The sequence below is a fragment of the Vulpes lagopus genome, chromosome 18, assembly GCF_018345385.1.
Source record: "Vulpes lagopus strain Blue_001 chromosome 18, ASM1834538v1, whole genome shotgun sequence".
Lineage (NCBI taxonomy): Eukaryota > Metazoa > Chordata > Mammalia > Carnivora > Canidae > Vulpes > Vulpes lagopus.
In genome coordinates, this window is record NC_054841.1 from 24,319,814 (window position 1) to 24,341,655 (window position 21,842).

A 21,842-nucleotide genomic window follows, 5' to 3' on the forward strand; every position below is an offset into this window, starting at 1 on the left:
TGAATAAATAAATAAAATCTTAAAAAAAAAAAAAAAAAGAATTTTACATGTAGTAACTCTTAACAAGTTGAATAGTGGCTCCCAAAATGATTGTGTCCACATCCTATTCCCTGAAACCTACAAATGTGACTTCACTTGGAAAGAGTCTTTACAGATACAATTAGGAATTTCAAGATAATATCACCCAAATTATCTAGGTGAAACTTAAATCCAGTGACAATTGTCCTGTTAAGAGACCCACAGAAGGGGCACCTGGGTAGCTCAGTGGTTGAGCATCTGCCTTTGGCTCAGGTCATAATCCCAGGGTCCTGGGATCAAGTCCTGCATCAGGCTCCCCTTGGGGAGCCTGCTTCTCCCTCTGCCTGTCTCTGCCTCTCTGTGTCTCTCATGAATAATAAAATCTTTAAGGAAAAAAAAAAAGACCCACAGAAAGTAGAAGAGAAAAAGTCCATGTAAAGACAGGTAGAGATTAAAATTATGCAGCCACAAGCCAAGGGACACCTAGAGGCACCAAGAGTTGGAAAACGGAAGGAAGAATTCTCCTTAGAGCTTTTACTTTTTTTTTTTTTAAGATTATTGAGAGAGAGAGAGAGAGAGAGAGAGAGAGAGGCAGAGACACAGGCAGAGGGAGAAGCAGGCTCCATGCCAGGAGCCTGATGTGGGACTCGATCCTGGGTCTCCAGGATCACGTCCTGGACCGAAGGCAGCGCCTAACCGCTGAGCCACCCAGGATGCCCTGTTACACAAAATACTTTAAATCAAAAAAGGTTATGAGGGACGTCTGGGTGGCTCAGCGGTTTAGCACTTCCCTTTGGCCCAGGGCATGATCCTGGAGTCCCGGGATGGAGCCAGCACCGAGCTCCCTGCAGGGAGCCTGCTTCTCCCTCTGCCTGTGTCACTCTGCTTCTCTCTCTCTCTCATGAATAAATAAATAAAATCTTAAAAAAAAAAAAAAAAGAAAGAAAAGGTTATGAGACAAAGATGTTACAATATTAATAAAAGGCCCAAAACAGCAGGAAGACACAATGATTATAAACATGTACACAGCTAATAACAGATCATCAAAATACATGAAGCAAAAACTGACATGTTTGAAGGTAGTAGATATTTCTGAGCATATTGAAAGGATTATATACCAAGTGGGTTTATTCCTGCCATTCAAGAATGGTTCAATATAAAAATTAATCAGGGCAGCCTGGGTGGCTCAGCGGTTTAGTGCCGCCTTCAGCCCAGGGCATGATCCTGGAGACCCAGGATTGAGTCTCACATCGGGCTCCCTGCATGGAGCCTGCTTCTCTCTGCCTGGTGTCTCTAGCTCGCTCTCTCTCGCTCTCTCTCTCTATCTCTCATGAATAAGTAAATAAAATCTTTAAAAAAATACAAAAATACAAAAATAAAATAAATTAAAATTCAAAAATAAGAATAAAAATTAATCAACATAATAATCATATTAAAAGAACAGGGGAGTTCGATCGGTAGCGGGAGCGGAGAGCGGACCCCAGAGAGCCCTGAGCAGCCCCACCGCCGCCGCTGGCCTAGTTACCATCACACCCCGGGAGGAGCCGCAGCTGCCGCAGCCGGCCCCAGTCACCATCACCGCAACCATGAGCAGCGAGGCCGAGACCCAGCAGCCGCCCGCCGCCCCCCCACCGCCGCCCCCGCCCTCAGCGCCGCCAACACCAAGCCCGGCACGACGGGCAGCGGCACAGGGAGCGGCGGCCCGGGCGGCCTCACATCGGCGGCGCCTGCTGGCGGGGAAAGAAGGTCATCGCAACGAAGGTTTTGGGAACAGTAAAATGGTTCAATGTAAGAAACGGATATGGTTTCATCAACAGGAATGACACCAAGGAAGATGTATTTGTACACCAGACTGCCATAAAGAATAACCCCAGGAAGTACCTTCGCAGTGTAGGAGATGGAGAGACTGTGGAGTTTGATGTTGTTGAAGGAGAAAAGGGTGAGGAGGCAGCAAATGTTACAGGCCCTGGTGGAGTTCCAGTGCAAGGCAGTAAATATGCAGCAGACCGTAACCATTATAGACGCTATCCACGTCGCAGGGGTCCTCCACGCAATTACCAGCAGAATTACCAGAATAGTGAGAGTGGGGAAAAGAACGAGGGATCGGAAAGTGCTCCCGAAGGCCAGGCCCAACAGCGCCGGCCCTACCGCAGGCGACGGTTCCCACCTTACTACATGCGGAGACCCTACGGGCGTCGACCACAATATTCCAACCCTCCTGTGCAGGGAGCAGTGATGGAAGGTGCTGACAACCAGGGTGCAGGAGAACAAGGTAGACCAGTGAGAGAGAATATGTATCGAGGTTATAGACCACGATTCCGTAGGGGTCCTCCTCCCCAAAGACAGCCTAGAAAGGATGGAAATGAGGAAGATAAGGAAAATCAAGGAGATGAGACCCAAGGTCAGCAGCCACCTCAACGTCGGTACCGCCGCAACCCTAAACCACAAGATGGCAAAGAGACAAAAGCAGCCGATCCACCAGCTGAGAATTCGTCAGCTCCCGAGGCTGAGCAGGGCGGGGCTGAGTAAATGCCGGCTTACCATCTCTACCATCATCCGGTTTAGTCATCCAACATGAAGAAATGAAGATGAAATTCCAGCAATAAGAAATGAACAAAAGATTGGAGCTGAAGACCTTAAGTGCTTGCTTTTTGCCCATTGACCAGATAAATAGAACTATCTGCATTATCTATGCAGCATGGGGTTTTTATTATTTTTACCTAAAGACGTCTCTTTTTGGTAATGATAAACGTGTTTTTTAAAAAAAAAAAAAAAAGCGTGGTTTTTCTCAATACACCTTTAAAGGTTTTTAAATTGTTTCATATCTGGTCAAGTTGAGATTTTTAAGAATCTCATTTTTAATTTGTAATAAAAGTTTACAACTTGATTTTTTCAAAAAAGTCAACAAACGGCAAGCACCCATTAATAAAGGTCTTAAATAATTTAAAAAAAAAAAAAAAAGAACAGGGACGCCTGGGTGGCTCAGCGATTGAGCGCCTTCTGTCTCCCCAGGACATGATTCTAGAATCCCGGGATTGAGTCCCACATCGGGCTCCCTGCATGAAGCCTGCTTCTCTCTCTGCCTCTCTCTGTGTGTCTCTCATGAATTAATAAATAATATCTTTAAAAAAAGAAAAAGAATGAAAGGAAAAAACATGATCATCTCAATTGATAGAGGAAAAGCATCTGACAAAATTTAAGACCCTTCCATGATAAAAAACATTCAACAAAGTAGGAAGAGAAGGGAACCACTTCAGTATGTTAATAAAGGCCACAAATGAAAATCCCACAACTGGCATAATACTCAATGGTGAAAGAATGAAAGCTTCTTGAAGACCAGGAATAAGGCAAGGATGCGCACTCTCACCACTTCCATTCAACAAAGCAATTAGGCAAGAAAAAGGAATAAAGGGAAACCTGAGTGACTCGGAGGTTGAGCATCTGCCTTCAGCTTAGGGTGTGATCTGGTGTCTGGGGATCCCACATTGGGGTCTCCACGGGGAGCCTGCTTCTCCCTCTGCCTATCTCTCTCTCTCATGAATAAATAAAATATTTAAAATTAAAAAAAAAGAAAAAGGAATAAAAAGCGTTCAAGTTGGAAAGGAAGAAGTAAAATCCTGTTTGAAGATACGATTTTTTTTTTTTAATTTTTTATTTATTTATGATAGTCACAGAGAGAGAGAGAGAGAGAGAGAGGCAGAGACACAGGCAGAGGGAGAAGCAGGCTCCATGCACCGGGAGCCCCACGTGGGATTTGATCCCGGGTCTCCAGGATCGCGCCCTGGGCCAAAGGCAGGTGCCAAACCGCTGCGCCACCCAGGGATCCCGAAGATACGATCTTAAATACAGAAAATCCTAAATATTCCACACAAAAAAAAAGAAAGAAAGAAACTGTTAGAATAAATTCAGCAAACTAGTAAGATACAGAAATCAACACACAAAAACCTGCTGCATTTACATTCACTAACAATCAAGAATCTGAACAGGAAATTAAAAAAAACAATTACATTTACAAACTCGGTCAGTTAAACATCTGCCTTCAGCTCCAGGCATGATCCTGGGGTCCTGGGATTCAGCCCCACATAGGCCTCCCTAGTCAGCAGCAAGCTTGCTTCTCCCTCTCCCTGCCCCTCCCCTGCTTTCTCTTACTGTCAAATAAATAAAATTTAAAAAGCATAACAGTAAGACACTTAGGAATTAACCAGTGAGGTAAAAGACATAACACTGAAAACTATAAAACACTGCTGAAAAAAATTAATGAAGACACAAATAAATGCAAAGATATTCTGTTTATGGATTAAAAGTCTTAATATTGTTAAGATGTTAAAACTACCCAAAGAAGTCTACAGATTCAATGCAACCTCTATCAAAATCCCAATGACGTTTCTTGCAGAAACAGAAAATCCATCCTGAAATTTATATAGAATCTCCAGGGATCTTGAATAGCCAAAACAATCTTGAAAAAGAACAAAGTTAAAGGACTTATATTTCCTGATTTCAAAATTTAGTACAAAGTTGCAATAATCAAAACATTGTGGTACTGGTATAGAAACAGACATACAAACTTATTCCACTGGACTAGAATAGACAGCCCAAAAATAAACTCTTACATATAAAGTAAAATGATTTTTGACAAGGGTGCCAAAACCAAAGGGGAAAGGACAGTCTTTTCAACAAATGGTGCTGGGAAAACCAGATGTCCACTTGCAAAAGAATAAAGTTGGACCCTTACCTAACACCATTTACAAAAATTAAAAATGGATCAAAGACCTAAATGCTAAGACCTAAAAATATAACTGTTAGAAGAAAATAGGACAAATGCTTTACAACAGTGGATTTGGCAATGATTCCTTGCATATGACACCAAAGGTATAGGCAACAAAAGAAAAAAAAAGATAAATTGGACTTCACAAAAATTGAAAACTTTTGTGCAAAAGATGCTATCAACAGAATGAAAAGACAACCTACAAAACAGGAGAAAATAGCTGCAAATCATTCATCTAAAGGATTAATATTCAGAATATACAGAGCACTCCTAAAACTCAACAACAAAACCTTAATTCAAAAATGGACAAAGTGCCTGAACTGACATTTCTCCAGAGAATGGCCAGTAAGTACATGAAAAGACACTCAACACCACTAATTAGGGAAATGCAAATCAAAACCACAATGAAATACCAACTCACACCCATTAGGATGACTACTATCAAAAAAACTAAGATAATATTGTCAAAGATGTAGAGAAATTATAATCCTTGTGCACTGATGGTTGGAACATGAAAGGATATAGCTGCTATGGGAAACTGTATGGTGGTTCCTAAAAAATGTAAAAATAGAATTACCATATAATTCCACTTCTTGCTATATACCCAGAAGAATTGAAAGTAGGGTCTAGAAAAGATTATTTGTACACACGAGTTCATAGCAGCATTGTTCACAATAGCTAAAATGTGGAAGTAATCCAACTGTCCATCAATGGATGAATGGATAAGCAAAATACAGTATATACATACAATGGAATAATATTAGGAAGGAAACTGGAGCACACAGATGGCTCAGTCAGTTACGTATCTGCCTTCTACTCAGGTCATGATCTCAGGGTCCTGGGCTCCTGCTCAGCAGAGTCCACTTCTCCTTCTGCCCTTGCCCTCTGTCTGTCTGTCTCTCTCACATGTGCTCTAATAAATAAATAAAATCTTAAAAAAAGGGGGGGGGGGAATTCTGACACATGCTATAACATGGATGGACCTTTAGGACATTATGCTAAGTGAAATAAGCCAACCACAAAAAGATGATTCCATTTACATGAGGTACTTAGAGTAGTCAAAAGGAGACCGAAAGTACAGTTACTAAGGGCTCAGAGGAGGAGGGTTATGGAGAGGTATTGTTTACTGGGGTATAGAGTTTCAATTTTTTAAGACAAAAAGAGTTCTAGAGATGGATGGTGGTGATGACTGCATAATGATATGAATGAGTACCACTGAACTGTACACTTAAAAATGGTTATGATGGGAGCACCCAGGTGGCTCAGTTGGTTACGAGTCTGACTCTTGGTTTCAGCTCAGGTCTTGATCTTGGGGTCCTGAAATCAAGCCCTGCTGCATCAGGCTCCATGCTCAGCAGGGAGTTGGCTTCCCCTCTCCATCTCCTTTTGCCCTTCCCTCCACTTGCGTAATCTCTAAAATAATAAATAAATCTTTTAAGAAATAGTTACGATGGTAAATTTTACAATGGTTATATGCATTGTACCACAATTTCAAAAGGGCAGAAGGTGGGCAGCCCAGGTGGCTTAGCAGTTTAGTGCTGCCTTCAGCCCAGGGCATGATCCTGGAGTTCCGGGATGGAGTCCCACATGAGGCTCCTTGCATGGAGCCTGCTTCTCTCTCTGCCTGTGTCTCTGCCTCTGTGTGTGTGTGTCTTTCATGAATGAATAAATAAAATCTTTTATAAATAAATAAATAAATAAATAAATAAATAAATAAATAAATAAATAAATAAATAAAATCTTTTTAGAAAAGGGGGGCAGGGGGTGATTGTCACTAGCTCTCTTAGGTTACTTGCTCTCAGGAAAGCCAGCTGCCAATTTGTGAGGAGCCTCTAGCAGCACTATAAAAATGTGTATGTGGCAAAGAGCTGAGGCTTCCTGACAACAGCTAGCACCAGTCCACCAGCCACACCAGTGAGACAACTTGGACGCTGATCCTCCAACCCTAATCAAGCCTTCAGATGACTGCAATCTCAGACAACATCTTGACTGCAACTTAATGTCACTTGGGGTAGAACCAGCCAGCTAAGCCACTTCCAAATTTCTGACGCACAGAAGCTATATAAGATAAAAAATATTTGTTTTAAGCAGCTAAATTTTGGGATAATTTGTTATGCACTAATAGATAACTAATACTATATTAAAATCCATGGATGAAAGGTTATCAGAAAATAGGATGTTTATATGGCCTCAAAGGATGTTATGCACTAATAGATAACTAATACTATATTAAAATCCATGGATAAAAGGTTATCAGAAAATAGGATGTTTATATGGCTACATTTTACTTACTAATTAAAAAGGGAAAAGTGGGGATCCCTGGGTGGCGCAGCGGTTTGGCGCCTGCCTTTGGCCCAGGGCGCGATCCTGGAGACCCAGGATCAAATCCCACGTCAGGCTCCTGGTGCATGGAGCCTGCTTCTCCCTCTGCCTGTGTCTCTGCCTCTCTCTCTCTCTGTGTGTGACTATCATAAATAAATAAAAATTTTAAAAAATTATTAAAAAAAAAAAAAAGGGAAAAGTGGGGCAGCCCTGTTGGCTCAGCGGTTTAGCGCTGCCTTCAGTCCAGGGCCTGATCCTGGAGACCCGGGATCGAGTCCCATGTCGGGCTCCCTGCGTGGAGCCTGCTTCTTCCTCTGCCTGTGTCTCTGCCTCTCTCTCAATCTGTGTCTCTCATGAATAAATAAATAAAATCTTTTTAAAAAATTAAAAAATAAAAAAATAAAAAGGGAAAAGTACACTATTATAATGGAGAGATCTGATAGTATCATATTAATCAAGTAAATAAATTTGCTGACACCACTGATGTGACAATATGCCATTATTGTGTCTCCCAATACAATGAAAAAAAAAAAAGGTATATAATGTCCCCTAAACTAGTATTCTTGTCCAAATCTAATAATGAGTAAATCATTATACCCAAAATGTGTTACACTCTACAGGTCAACTGGCCTGCACTCATTATAAAACTTAACATACTAAAAAACTAAAAGGCAAGCAGATCGGACACCTGGGTGGCTCAGTGGTTGCACGTCTGCCTTTGGCTCAGGTCATGATCCTGGAGTTTCAGGATTGATTGAGTCCCACATGGGGGTCCCCACGAGAAGCCTGTTTCTTCCTCTGCCTATGTCTCTACCTCTCTCTGTCTCTCATGAATAAATAAATAAAACCTTTAAAAGAAAAAAAAAAGGCAAGCAGACTATCCTAGATCAAGACACTACAGGGGTGCTTGGGTGGCTCCAGTCAGTTAAGAGTCTGCCTTTGGCTCAATTCATGATTCTGGGATACTAGATCGATCCTGGCATCAGGCCCCTTGCTGCATGATCCCATGATCAAGCCCTGAATCAGGGTCCCTTCTCTGTCTGCTCCCCACTCATGGTCTCACTATCTCTGTTGCTATCTCTATCGCTCTCAAATAAATAAAATCTTTAAAGAGAGAGAGAGAGAGAGAGAGAGATAACAAAATGTGAATCTTGATTAAATCCTAGATCTGAGGACAAAACCATAAAAGATTTTTAGGGGCAATTGGGGAAATATGAATATGAATATTAGTTGATATTATGGAATTAAGGATAAGTTTCTTAGAAGTGATAACACATTACTGTGGTTAGATAGGAAAATATCCTTTTTCTTGGGAGAATGCAAAAGTGTTTAGGTGTGAAATATGATGGCTGTAACTAATTTTCTTATGGTCCAACAAAATCAAAAGTATCTACGTAGAGAAAGTAAATGTGACAAGATATTATTAACTGGTCAATCTAGGCAAAGTACTTACAAGTATTCACTAGAGAAAAAAAGTATTCACTAGACTATTCTGTTTTTTGTTTTTATTATCACTATGACTTTTCTGTAGCTTAGTTTATTCAAAATAACTGTTTTTTTAAAAAAGAATATAAAGAGTACCCCATCACAATGAGATACCATGACACTCCTATCAGAATGGCTAAAACAAGAAAATACTGACAATAACAAGTGCTGACAATGTTTAACATCCTTATTGGAATGCAAAATGGTAGTCTATATGGAAAATATTTTGCCTGCATCTTATAAATTTCAACACATTTACCATACAACCCAACAATCTCTTTCCTAGGTATTTAGAGTTCTTAATCAGAGGTTATTTTGTACTATGGGATTTTTTTTTTCTTTAACAACCAGCTTGGGGGTGCAGGTGGCTACTGTTAAGTGGACAGAAGCAAGGAATGCTGCTAAACATCTTGTAATCTAGCCCTCCACAACAAAGAAGTATCCAGCCCAAAATGTCACAGTACCAAGATTAAGAAACCCTGCCTAAAAAAATAAAAGCAACATTCACTTAAAATCTGTACAGGAATGTTTATAGTAATTCTGTTCATAACTGCCAAAAATGTCAAACAACCCAATATCCCTCAACAGATAAACTGATAAACTGTGGTGTATTCATACATCAGAATACTACTCAGCAAAAAAAAAAAAAAAGAAACTACTAATACATGAAACAACCTGGATGAATCTGGAAGGTATCATGCTGACTGAAACCCAGTTTCAAAATGTATAAAAAAAAAAAAAAAAAAAAAAAAAAAAAAAAAAGTTAGGTATGTATTATTCCACTTATGTGACAATCTCCAACAGACAAAACAATAGAAATAGGTAATAAATCTGTGACTGGTAAGAGTAGAAAGTGGGCAGAAATACAAAGTGCAGTACAAAGTTCTGGCACAAGGAAACTATTCTGTATCCTGATTGTGATGTTACAAATATCTGTACATGCGTTAAAATTCCTACAACTATACACCAAAAAAAAAGTCAATTTTACTGTATGATTTTTTAAAGTTAACATTTAAAACATTGGAAAAAAAAACATTTTCTAAAAGATTGATTGATTGATCGATCGATCTATCTGAGAGAGAGACAGAGAGCATGTGCATCCATGCACGCCAGGGAAGGGGCAGAGAGAACAAGAATCTCCAGCAGACACCCAGCTGAACACGGAGACCAAGCAGGAGCTTGATCAATCCCTCTAATCTGAGATCATGGCCTGAGCCAAAATCGAAACAGACATTTAACCTACTAAGCCACCCAAGCACCCTCCAAAAAACACATTCTTTTAGAAAGGCTACATACCCTATGCGCTATGCTGAATAGTGTCTCCCCCAAAATGTATGTCCATCTGAAATCTCAGAATGTGACCTTATTTGGTCTTTTAAGAACTCTGTAAATGTAATCAAGTTAAGATGAGGTCATATGGGATTTTTTTTTAATTTTTTTTTTTTAATTTATTTATGATAGTCACAGAGAGAGAGAGAGGCAGAGACACAGGCAGAGGGAGAAGCAGGCTCCATGCACCGGGAGCCCGATGTGGGATTCGATCCTGGGTCTCCAGGATCGCGCCCTGGGCCAAAGGCAAGCGCCGAACCACTGCGCCACCCAGGGATCCCCGAGGTCATATGGGATTAAGGTGGGCCCTAATTCAATGATTTATGTCCTTATAAGAAGAAAATTTGGAAAAAAAAAAAAAAGAAGAAAATTTGGACATATAGACATGTGTACAGAGTAAAGATGACATGACCTAACATAGGGAGAATGCCACGCAAAGACGGAAGCAAAGACTGGAAAGAAGCATATACAAAGCCAAGGAACGTAAGGATCACCAGCAACCATCAGAAGCTACAAGAGAGGCATGGCATAGGTTCTCCTTCTGAGAAATTCCAAACCTCCTGACACTTTGATCTTTTAGACTCTAGTACTGTGACAGAATAAGGTTCAGCTATTTTAAACTAACCAATGTGTGGTAACTTGTTACAGCAGTTCTAGGAAACTGATACATCCTCTGCTTCTATTTATATGACATTCTGGAAAAGACAAAACTTTTGGGATAGAAAACACATCAGTGCTTCCTACAGGACAGGGCTGGGGAAAAATGAATGACTACAAAGGAACACAAGACTGCAAGTGTTTGTCAAAATTCAAATACCTATACATTACAAAAGGAGGAATTTTACTATGTGCAAGTTACATCTCAATAAACTTAACTCCCTCAAAAATTAATATTCCCTATGTGAATGACAAAAAAAAAAAAGCTGTTAATCTAGTTTCTACAATAAAAAGGGGGAAATATTTGACTCTAGCTCTCCTGTGTGTCTTGGGAGCTCTTTGCAGGACTCACTGATCCTTTCTAGTACCTTCCTTCTACCTCCATATCTCACTACTAAGTTAACCTATCTTTTCTAATGTCCCTTTCATTTTATAATCTATCCTTTTGCCTCCTCTTCCTCTTCCTAAGACTCAATCTTAGAGCAATTTCAACTTTGCTTCCATTTACAGCTTTAAAATTCATAAGGACAAAGGTGGCTCAGTGACTGAGAGTCTGCCCGGGCTCAGGTAGTGATCCCAGGGTCCTGGGATCAGTCCCACCTCAGGCTCCCTGTGGGGGGTCTGATTCTCCCTCTGCCTTTCTCTGTGTGTCTCTCATGAATAGATAAATAAAACATTTAAAAAAAAAAAGTGGGATCCCTGGGTGGCGCAGCGGTTTGGCGCCTGCCTTTGGCCCAGGGCGCGATTCTGGAGATCCGGTATCGAATCCCACGTCAGGCTCCCGGTGCATGGAGCCTGCTTCTTCCTCTGCCAGTGTCTCTGCCTCTCTCTCTCACTGTGTTCCTATCATAAATAAAAAAAAAAATAAAAAAAAATAAAAAATAAAAAATTTAAAAAAAAAAGTCATGATATAGAGACGAGGGGTGCCTGGGTGGCTCAGCTGGTTAAGCATCCAACTCTTGAGTTTGGTTCAGGTCATGATCTCAGGGCCCTGGGATCAAGCCCTGGCTCTGTGCTCAGGAGGGAATCTGCTTGAGGATTTTCTTTCCCTCTCCCTCTGCCCCTACTCCCACTCACATGCTCTCACTCTCTCTAAAAATAAATTTAAAAATTTTAAAGAGATATAGAGATTAGGTAAAAGCCTTTGTTTGAATTTCCTATCAAAAATAATGGACTTTTTTTTTACAAGATTTTTTTAAAAAAAGCTTTCACCATCAAGTACAGTGGAGTCTCTATCTTCACCTAGTAAACCACTGTGATTTGAACCACTGAAGATATTGGTTTGAGTCTAAGATATACAATATTAAAATAAGCTATTACTAAAAAAATAAAATAAAATAAAATAAAATAAGCTATTACCTATTAGTCTGTCAGTTACAAAGAAACTTAAAACAGCGTCAATTCTTAATACTTTTACATCGTTTGAGAAATGTTTACTGTCACACTAGAAAAATGTGGCAGAATATCTAATGCAGAAAGGAGGTACTAAAACACTGCCAGAGGTAAAAATTAATCTTAACGTCTTCCTGAAAGGCAACAGAAATAAAAATGTAGAAAGAGACATATTTCACAAGGGTTCTTTTAAAGATTTTATTTATTTATTCACAAGAGACACAGGGAAAGGAAAAGACAGGCAGAGGGAGAAGCAGGCTCCCTCCCCCCCATACCTCTCACAAGATTATTTCAATAATATTTTGTCCCATAAGCAACAAACAGCAAACTATATTTCTACCCTTATTTAAATCATGTGTCTTATTTATAGAAAAATTATTAGTCAGAATATTATGAAGTTCGGTTTATTTTCAGAAATAACATATCCAACATAATCCGTTATTTGTATAGGCCACATCTATTTTGACCTAGAAACCTTTCAATAATTTAATGAGCCTATAATTCTTAAAAAAAAAAAAAAAAAAGCAAAAAAAAAAAGCCACCAAAAAGACATTTCATTTTTTTTTTAATTTTTATTTATTATTTATGATAGTCACAGAGAGAGAGAGAGAGAGAGAGAGAGAGAGAGGCAGAGACACAGGCAGAGGGAGAAGCAGGCTCCATGCACCGGGAGCCTGACGTGGGATTCGATCCCGGGTCTCCAGGATCGCGCCCTGGGCCAAAGGCAGGCGCCAAACCGCTGCGCCACCCAGGGATCCCCAAAAAGACATTTCAGAAAACACACTAAGGTGGGCACCTGTGTGGCTCAGTGGCTGAGCATCTGCCTTTGGCTCAGGTCATGATCCCAGGATCCCCATGGGGAGCCTGCTTCTTCCTCTGCCTGTGTCTCTGCCTCTCTCTCTGTGTCTCTCATTAATAAATAAATTATAAGCCTTAAAAACAAAAAACAAAAACACACACTAGGGGCGCCAAGGTGGCTCAGTCAGTTCAGTGACTGACTACTGATTTTGGCTCAGGGTTATGAGACTGAGCCCTGCATTGAGCCTCTCAGTCGGGCTCTGTAATGGGCATGGAGCCTGTTTAAGATTCTCTCTCAAAAATAAACAAAAAACAAACAAATAAATAAGATTCTCTCTCTCCCTCTCCTTCTGCCCTCCTCCCCCACTTCTCTCTCAATAAAAACAAAAACAACCAAACCAAAAACCACACACACACACACACAAACTGGTAAGGAGAAAAACTGCTTGTCAAAGCATAACTACATAGCTCAAAGAGCTAAAGAACACAGTGATATTCAGAGAACTAACACCTAATGAAGTCAAACTCTCAAACAACCATATTATGGGGCACCTGGGTGGCTCAGTCGTGGAGTGCCTGACTCCTGATTTCAGCTCAGGTCATGATCTGAGGGTTATGAGATAAAGACAAAGTGGGAAAAAAAAAGGAGGGGGGGAATCCCTGGGTGGCACAGCGGTTTAGCGCCTGCCTTTGGCCCAGGGCGCAATCCTGGAGACCCGGGATCGAATCCCACATCGGGCTCCCGGTGCATGGAGCCTGCTTCTCCCTCTGCCTTTGTCTCTGCCTCTCTCTCTCTCTGTGACTATCATAAATAAATAAATAGGGCACCCGCCGTGGCACAGCGGTTTAGCACCGCCTGCAGCCCAGGGTCTGATCTTGGAGACCCAGGATCGAGTCCCGCACCCAGGATCAAGTCCAGCGTCAGGCTCCCTGCATGGAGCCCACTTCTCCCTCTGCCTGTGTCTCTGCCTCTCAGTCTCTCTCTCTCTCTCTGAATAAATAAATTTTAAATAAATGAATGAATGAATGAATAAATAAATAAATTTTTAAAAAGACAAAGTGGGTTCCACACTGAGTGGAGAGTCTGCTTGAGATTCTCTTCCTCTCTCCTTGCCCCTCCCCCCCTAAAATAAATAAATCCATCTTTAAAAAAATAAATATAATACAGAAGCATACATAGTAACTGGCAATACTAAGTACTTTCCTTTGGAGGGCCACTTAGCCATGTTCTCAAACCACCACTCAAGCGAAAGAGCTATGTCTAAAAGGATCAGTTTTTAAAGGTCTGTATTCATTCGCCAGCCACTACTGTGAAGAATGGAGCCTCAATCCAGATAGAAGTAGAACTATGTAAGTGATAATGGTTCTTGTGTACGCAACCAGCAGCCACACTACCCAGCTGGGTTGAAAACTAGAGGGATAACTGGGTGGCTCAGCAGTTTAGCGCCTACCTTCGGCCCGGGGCGTGGTCCTGGAGTCCTGGGATTGAGTCCCACATCGGGCTCCCTGCATAGAGCCTGCTTCTCCCTGTGCCTGTGTCTCTGTCTCTCCCTCTCTCCTTTTCTGTTTCTGTGTCTCTCATGAATGGATAAATAAAATCTTTAAAAAAGAAAGAAAGAAAACTAGATCCTGCTCTCTCCAGCCACAGTAGCGGAGACTAACAAGAAGGAACAATGTTGGGCAGCCCAGGTGGCTCAGGGGTTTAGCGCCGCCTTTGGCCCAGGGAATCGAGTCCCACAATGGGCTCCCTGCATGGAGCCTGCTTCTCCCTCTGCCTGTGTCTCTGCCTCTTTCTCTCTCTCATGAATAAATAAATAAAATATTAAAAAAAAAAAAAGAAGGAACAATGTTTACATCACATTCTCTACTAATGATAGCAAGGGAACTGAACTTGATGAATGAGTTGCTGAAAATATTATCAGAGGGAATAAGAGTTCTTTGGATTGGGGTAGAAGGTAAAATATTCATTCCATTCTCTTTTTTTTTTTTTAATTTTTATTTATTTATGATAGTCAGAGAGAGAGAGAGAGAGAGGCAGAGACACAGGCAGAGGGAGAAGCAGGCTCCATGCACCGGGAGCCCGACGTGGGATTCGATCCCGGGTCTCCAGGATCGCGCCCTGAGCCAAAGGCAGGCGCCAAACCGCTGCGCCACCCAGGGATCCCCCATTCTCAATGAAACAAGAGGAAATGAATTCAAATCCATTGATGATGGGAAGAGCTGCTTTCTTATTTCCTGGAAAAAGTTACCTTAACAGAGAGGTAGGGCATAAACCATTCATTCTCTCCCTCTCAAAAGTGAAACCCTGGCTCTGAATAACGCATAAATGGATCTCAGATCATTGAAAAGCTCCTTTCCCGTTTTCCGACCAAATGTATGCGTGTGGATCTAAAGCATATGCATAAAAAGACAATTACCTTATTCAAAAAGAAAAACAGGGAAATCCCTGGGTGGCTCAGCGGTTTAGCGCCTGCCTTTGGCCCAGGGCGTGATCCTGGAGTCCCAGGATCAAGTCCCACATCAGGCTCCCTGCATGGAGCCTGCTTCTCCCTCTGCCTGTGTCTCTGCCTCTGTGTCTTTCATGAATAAATAAACAAAAAATCTTAAAAAAAAAAAATAAGAAAAACAGAAAGGTGTAACTTTCAAGGTTCAAGAATATGACATTAGAATTTGAGGAAACTGGCCCTAGAATCACATTTTAGCATTCATTTGCTAAATGAATGGTTTGAATGATTCAAAATGGTTTGAACTCTGTACGCACTAGTTCAGAAGGCAATTTTCTCCCTGTTCTCCCAAACAGCTAACATTTTAATATTAATTGTTTCCTGGTTTTTGACTATTTACTGCTAGAGTTAAATGATTTGATATACCACAATAAATATAACTACCACTGCGCTATAATTAATATTGCTCTCTTTTGCAAACAATGCTTGTGTGAAATTATACAACCTAATTACATATACTTGAATTTCTTGGCTCCCAAGAAACTCATTACTGACCATCTCTTAATGCCCACAGATGGTCTTCAAAATACAGAATCCTGATAGTCACCAGCCCCATCCAACAAACCTTTATCAAGCCATTTCTGAACATAATTTAAGAACTATCAAGTAAACTAGATGTCAATACTAATGAGCTATTGAGTAACATGTATGTACACTTTATAAGCAAATTTACATTTTTATTAAAAGGAGCCAAAAAGGGATCCCTGGGTGGCTCAGCGGTTTAGCGCCTGCTTTTGGCCCAGGGCGTGATCCTGGAGTCCCAGGATCAAGTCCCACATCATGCTCCCTGCGTGGAGCCCGCTTCTCCCTCTGCCTGTGTCTCTGCCTCTCTCTCTGTGTGTCTCTCATGAATAAATAAATTTTAAAAAAATCTTTAAAAAATTATTAACATATGTATTGAGTATAGGATCACTCCCAATCCCCTCTTGTCTAAAACAAAAAACTCTAGGAAACAGCAGTCTCAAAATAAGAAATCCCAAATCATTACACAATAAAAAGTTAAATAAGAAGTGAATCACTGAGAGGTACCTAGCTGGCTCAGTCAGTAGAACATGCGACTAGATCTCAGAGTTGTGAGTTTGAGCCCTACACTGGGTACAGAGAACGCTCTGTTTTTTGTTTTTTGTTTTTTGTTTTTTTAAGTGAATCACTGAAATGATTAAAACAGATTTTCTTCGTTTGGAATCACAAAAAGTAAAATCCTTCTTTGGATATCTCAGGTTGAGTTGTATTTTCTTAAACAGTAATAACAGCAAGCTTCTCAGAGAAGAATCAAGTTTCTTTTAATAAGATCCTATATTTTCCTTCTCTAAAATGAAATTTAAATGACACATGGACTTCTTTTCCTAAAAGCATGATCTTTTATAAATGTCTACCCCATTAGGAGCACTGAATGGCTCAGCTGGTTAAATGCCCAGCTCTTGATTTTTGGCTCAGGTCATGATCTTGGGGTCCCGAGATAGAACCCAGAGTTGGGCTCCCTGTTCAGCAGGAAGCCTTCTTGGAGATTCTCTCTCCCCTCGCTCTCTCTCTGCCCTTCCCTGCTGCTTGCTTGCACACTGTCTCAAATAAACCAATAAATCTTAAAAAAAAATAAAAAAATGTTTAGAGATGCCTGGGTGGCTCAATGGTTGACTGTCTGCCTTAGGCTCAGGTCGTGATCCCAGGGTCATGGGATTGAGTCCCACACAACAGGCTCCCTCAGAGAGCCTACTTCTCCCTCTGCCTGTGTCTCTACCCCTCTCTCTGTCTCTCTCATGAATAAATAAATAAAATCTTTTTTAAAAAAAGTTTAATCCCACCAAATAAGTGATTAAAAGAGAATAGGGAACTCCAAAAACAAGAGAAAAATGTAATGAAAGTCTTGCCCCAACCAACCTTTACCTTTCCAAAAAGCCCTACTTTTAACCTTTTATCACCAAACATTTATTAAGGGGCTATCTGTTGGAGAGAATGGGTCTAGCTGCTTTGTCAACAATAGGAAAGGAGGAGAATCACAGTAGACTCAGAAGCAGAAAAGATACAGGCAGAAGTCTACAAAATAATTAGGACATCAAATACCAAACCACCTAATTAAAAAAGGACCTCTGCAGACACTTCTCAAAAAAATATACTACCAGCCAATAAGTACATGAAAAGACACTCAGTATCACTAATCATTAGAGAAATGCAAATCAAAACTATAATGATACAGATTCACTCATTAGGATATTTAAAAAAAAAAAGTCAACAGCAAATAACAAATGGTATGAGTGTGAAAACTAGAATTCTTGTGCACTGCTGATGGGAATGTAAGATGGTATAGCTGTTATTTGAACAGTATGGTGGTTCCTCAAAAAATCAAACACAGAATTACCACTGGATCCAAAGATTCTATTTCTGGGAATATACCTCAAAATAATGAAAGAAGGGACTCACAATTATTTGTGCGCCCACATTCATAGCATCATTATTCACAAAAGTCAAAAGGTGAAGTAAGCTAAATGTCCAAAAACAGAGGAATGGATAAACACAATGTGGTAGACACATAAAGTGGAGTATTAATCGGCCTTAACAAGGAATGAAATCCTGATGCATGCTACATGAACCTTGAAGATATGCAAAGTGAAATAAACCAGACATAAATGACAACTATTGTATGATTCCAATTATATGAGGTACACCTAAAATACTCAAATTCTATACAGAGAAAAAAGTAGCAATAGAGTGGTTACCAGGGGCTAAAGGAAGGGGAATGGTGAGTTATTTTTTAATTGGTACTAAGTTTCAGTTTGGGATGATAAAAAATTCTAAAGACACACAACGGTAATGGCTGCACAATAGTGAATATACTTAATACCACTAAACTGAACACTTAACAATGGTTACAATAGTCAGTTTTATGTCATGTGTATCTTACCACAAAAAGAAACAAACAAACAGGACAGATAAGTTCATCATTTTCTTTGTCCTTTAGAGATGAAAATACCCATTGATATAGTAAAATCAACTAACAGGGCTGACTGAACATAAGCACTCCATCTCCACTCCCTCCCGAAACACCAGCAAAATGAAATAAATGGAAAAAAAATGAAATAAATGAAGTCAAAACCCTCAAAGATAAAGACAACAGGCAAGGAGATGATAGCAGGTAAATGTCAGCAACATTCTAGACAATGAAAAGCAGTATTAACTAGGTTCTGCACATTTCAGTATATATAAAATACAGCTTTAAATTAAGACATGTTGGGCAGCCCTGGTGGCTCCACGGTTTAGCACAGCCTACAGCCCAGGGTGTGATCCTGGAGACCTGGGATCGAGTCCCACGTTGGGCTCCCTGCATGGAGCCTGCTTCTCCCTCTGCCTGGGTCTCTGCCTCTCTCTCTCTCTGTATCTCTCATGAATAAATAAATAAAATCCTTTAAAAAAATAAGACTAAATAAATAAATAATAAATTAAGACATGTTGTAAATATCTTTCCTCCAAAAACTGCAGCAAAGAAAAGGATAATCTGGGATTTCCTTTTGACTACTGACTTTCCACAGAAACAAATGCAGCTAATGCCTCTCTCATGTTCCTTGCCTTCCCACTTCCAAAGCAGATCTATAATTATTTTTTTTTCAGATCTATAATTAAATGAACCACCTGAAAATCCCTTTCAATATTCAGAGCAAATGAATTCCAAAAACTAGGTTAGACCATGCTTTAAAAAAAAAATCTCTTCTCCATTAAACAAGATTTAGATTTAGCTCAAATCTACTTGACCCTACTGCTGCATCTCTCTGACAGCATCAACTTTTTGTACTTTTCAGAGGCTCAGTTCAGTACTTTTATTATCAATGAGGGAAATACTGCATCTCAACTATTCTTTTTTTTTTTTTAATATTTATTTACTTATTCATGAGAGACACAGAGAGAGAGGCAGACACAGGCAGAGGGAGAAACAGTCTCCCTGTAGGGTACCAGATGTGGGACTCGATCCTGGATCCTGGGATCACACCCTGAGCCCAAGGCAGTCACCCAACCACTGAGCCAGCCAGGCGCCCCGCATCTCAACTATTCTTAATACTCAGGCTACATCTAACATACTATTCAGCTTACTTACCAAAGAGAACACTTACAGTAACTATATTTGGCATTTTACCCAAGAATAAGAAATAATTTCCCTGTGTATGTTGAGAAAATTTTCATGAGACAGTACAAACAGGACAAAAGGCCTGGTGAAAATAAAATCCTAAAAATCACTTTCTCAAGTTATACAGAATAAACACATTCCACCTTTCTACAATGTTTATCAGTTTTTTTAAACATTCTAAATCATAAATTAATTATTGTCAAGTTTCTGCAGCAAAATTCTACATCTTTTCCATGAGCAAACTGTCAGTAAATATAAAAATTCCATGTATAAAGTCTAGTGAAACTTATCAGAGGCTGAGATCACCAAAAATCCCACACTAGAAATGTGATAAGCAGCTGAACTATTTGGTTTCTTCTTTTTTTCTATTCTATTTGTACAAGCTGAGAAATCATAAGACTATGTATTGTGATCCATCATTAAAGAGGTGCTAGGGCTGAGAGTGATACAGCAAGATCCACAACATGAAAAAGGAGGGATAATAGTATTATCCTCACATACCCCAGTTTTTACAAAGGAATGAATAGGGGGAAAGCCTTCAAAATTGGCTCTCTTCATCTACTGCAGGGTCTCAATGTCACAGCGTGATCCATACATATGCTTTTGTCTCTTATACAAGCTTTTGTCTCTTCCTTTCCACTTCCAGGACCACTGACCTCCCTAGCCTAGTCTCCCTGCCTCCAGACCGCCAACTCTAGTATAAATACTGCAGATCTTAAAAAAAAAAAAAAAACTGCAGATCTCGATATTACCTGATAAATTGCCACAAAATACCATTTTATCCTGCCAGCCAATAGGACTCAAGGTTCTCCCAAAACAAGAAGTTTCCTCTTAACTTTTCAAAACTTTCTCCTATTACTAGGCTTATAAAAACCCTCTTCAGGGCAGCCCGGGTGGCTCAGTGGTTTAGCACCGCCTTCAGCTCTGGGCGTAATCCTGGAGAGCCGGGATCGAGTCCCACGAGTCCCACGCTGGGCTCCCTGCATGGAGCCTGCTTCTCCCTCTGCCTGTATCTCTGTATCTCTGCCTCTCTCTCTCTCTCTCTCTCTCTCTCTCTCTCGTTCTCTGTGAATAAATAGATAAAATCTCTCATGAATAAATAAATAAAATATTTAAAAAAACCCTCTTCAGATTAATCTAAACTCCAATTAATCTACTTGTTATACTATCACCATCTCTAGTCCATTCCACTTTGCCCATTCCAAATCTCAGTCTTAAATAACTTCCCTCCTCCTCTCTGCCTTAAGTATTATTATGCATATTTCTTATTCAGCCTTAGACTGCTCTAAGATATAGCCTGAACTATTTTAAATCTTTATGTGGGTAAGGACTTTCTGCCCAGAAGGCAGGGAGCATGGGCTATGATGCAAAAAGTCAAGCTCCAGAACAGAGGTTGCAAAGTGGCAATCCACAAGACAAATCCTGCCCACAGTGGTGAGTTGCTTGGCCCACAGTGTTTATATTACGATTTCAAAAGTTGCCAACATTTAAAAATAAAGATTTCTTACAAAATCTGGATTCCCAGTTTCTGTTTAGAAAAAAAGTTAAGGGGGATCCCTGGGTGGCGCAGCGGTTTGGCGCCTGCCTTTGGCTCAGGGCGCGATCCTGGAGACCCGGGATCGAATCCCACGTCGGGCTCCCGGTGCATGGAGCCTGCTTCTCCCTCTGCCTGTGTCTCTGCTTCTCTCTCTATCTCTCTGTGACTATCATAAATAAATAAAAATTAAAAAAAAAAAAAGAAAAAAAGTTAAGGTGTTCAAGCTATACTTGATCCTATACTCCCCATGAGATCAATAGTGAGCCAACACACTGAATTATGTATTTTTAATGGTTAAACCAGTCAATTTTACCTTTCAATTTTTTTAAAAAGTAAGCCAAAGCTGCTTAACAGCTACACCATTAGAGGAACATGAATTTCCTAGTCCACTTAAGTCTCAATCAGATCATTACTATTTAAAATATTCCACTTAAATTTACAATGGTCACCTTAGATAATGAATTAAAGTACTGAAACAATTTTAAGACAAGGTTGGTGGTAATGATAATAATAAAATAACAACAACAACAACAATAAACACAACACACTTATTGCGAGCCAACTTCTGTTCAAGCAAAAACACATTATCTTATTTAACCCACACAACAACCGTATAGATATATGTCATTACTATTCCCAATTTATAGATGAGGAACCTGGCCAACATCATACTCCTAGTACATGGTAGAGTCAAAATCCGAAACCAGACAATCTAACTCTAGTACACATTGTTAACTTCTACAATATGATTCCTTTAGACTAGCATCCTCTCTTCTGTGACCAACTAAATAGATTCCTTGGAACAAAGAATCAAGGCTAAATTTTAGATTCCACTCCTTCTCCGAAAGATGACTAAGAAACAAACCAAAGTTCACCTAAACATGCTATTCAGATGGCATTTGGATTTTTCTTTACCCTAAA

General features: G+C 40.1%; 1 protein-coding gene and 1 pseudogene across 5 annotated transcripts in view; one reads left to right on the forward strand and one right to left on the reverse strand.

The window, feature by feature from the left end:
• The window catches only part of ITCH (itchy E3 ubiquitin protein ligase), a 156,752-nt gene that overhangs the window by 126,796 nt on the left and 8,114 nt on the right, over positions 1-21,842 (reverse strand). The gene's annotated exons all lie outside the window — the stretch shown is intronic.
• Positions 1,487-2,961, forward strand: LOC121477744 (annotated as a pseudogene).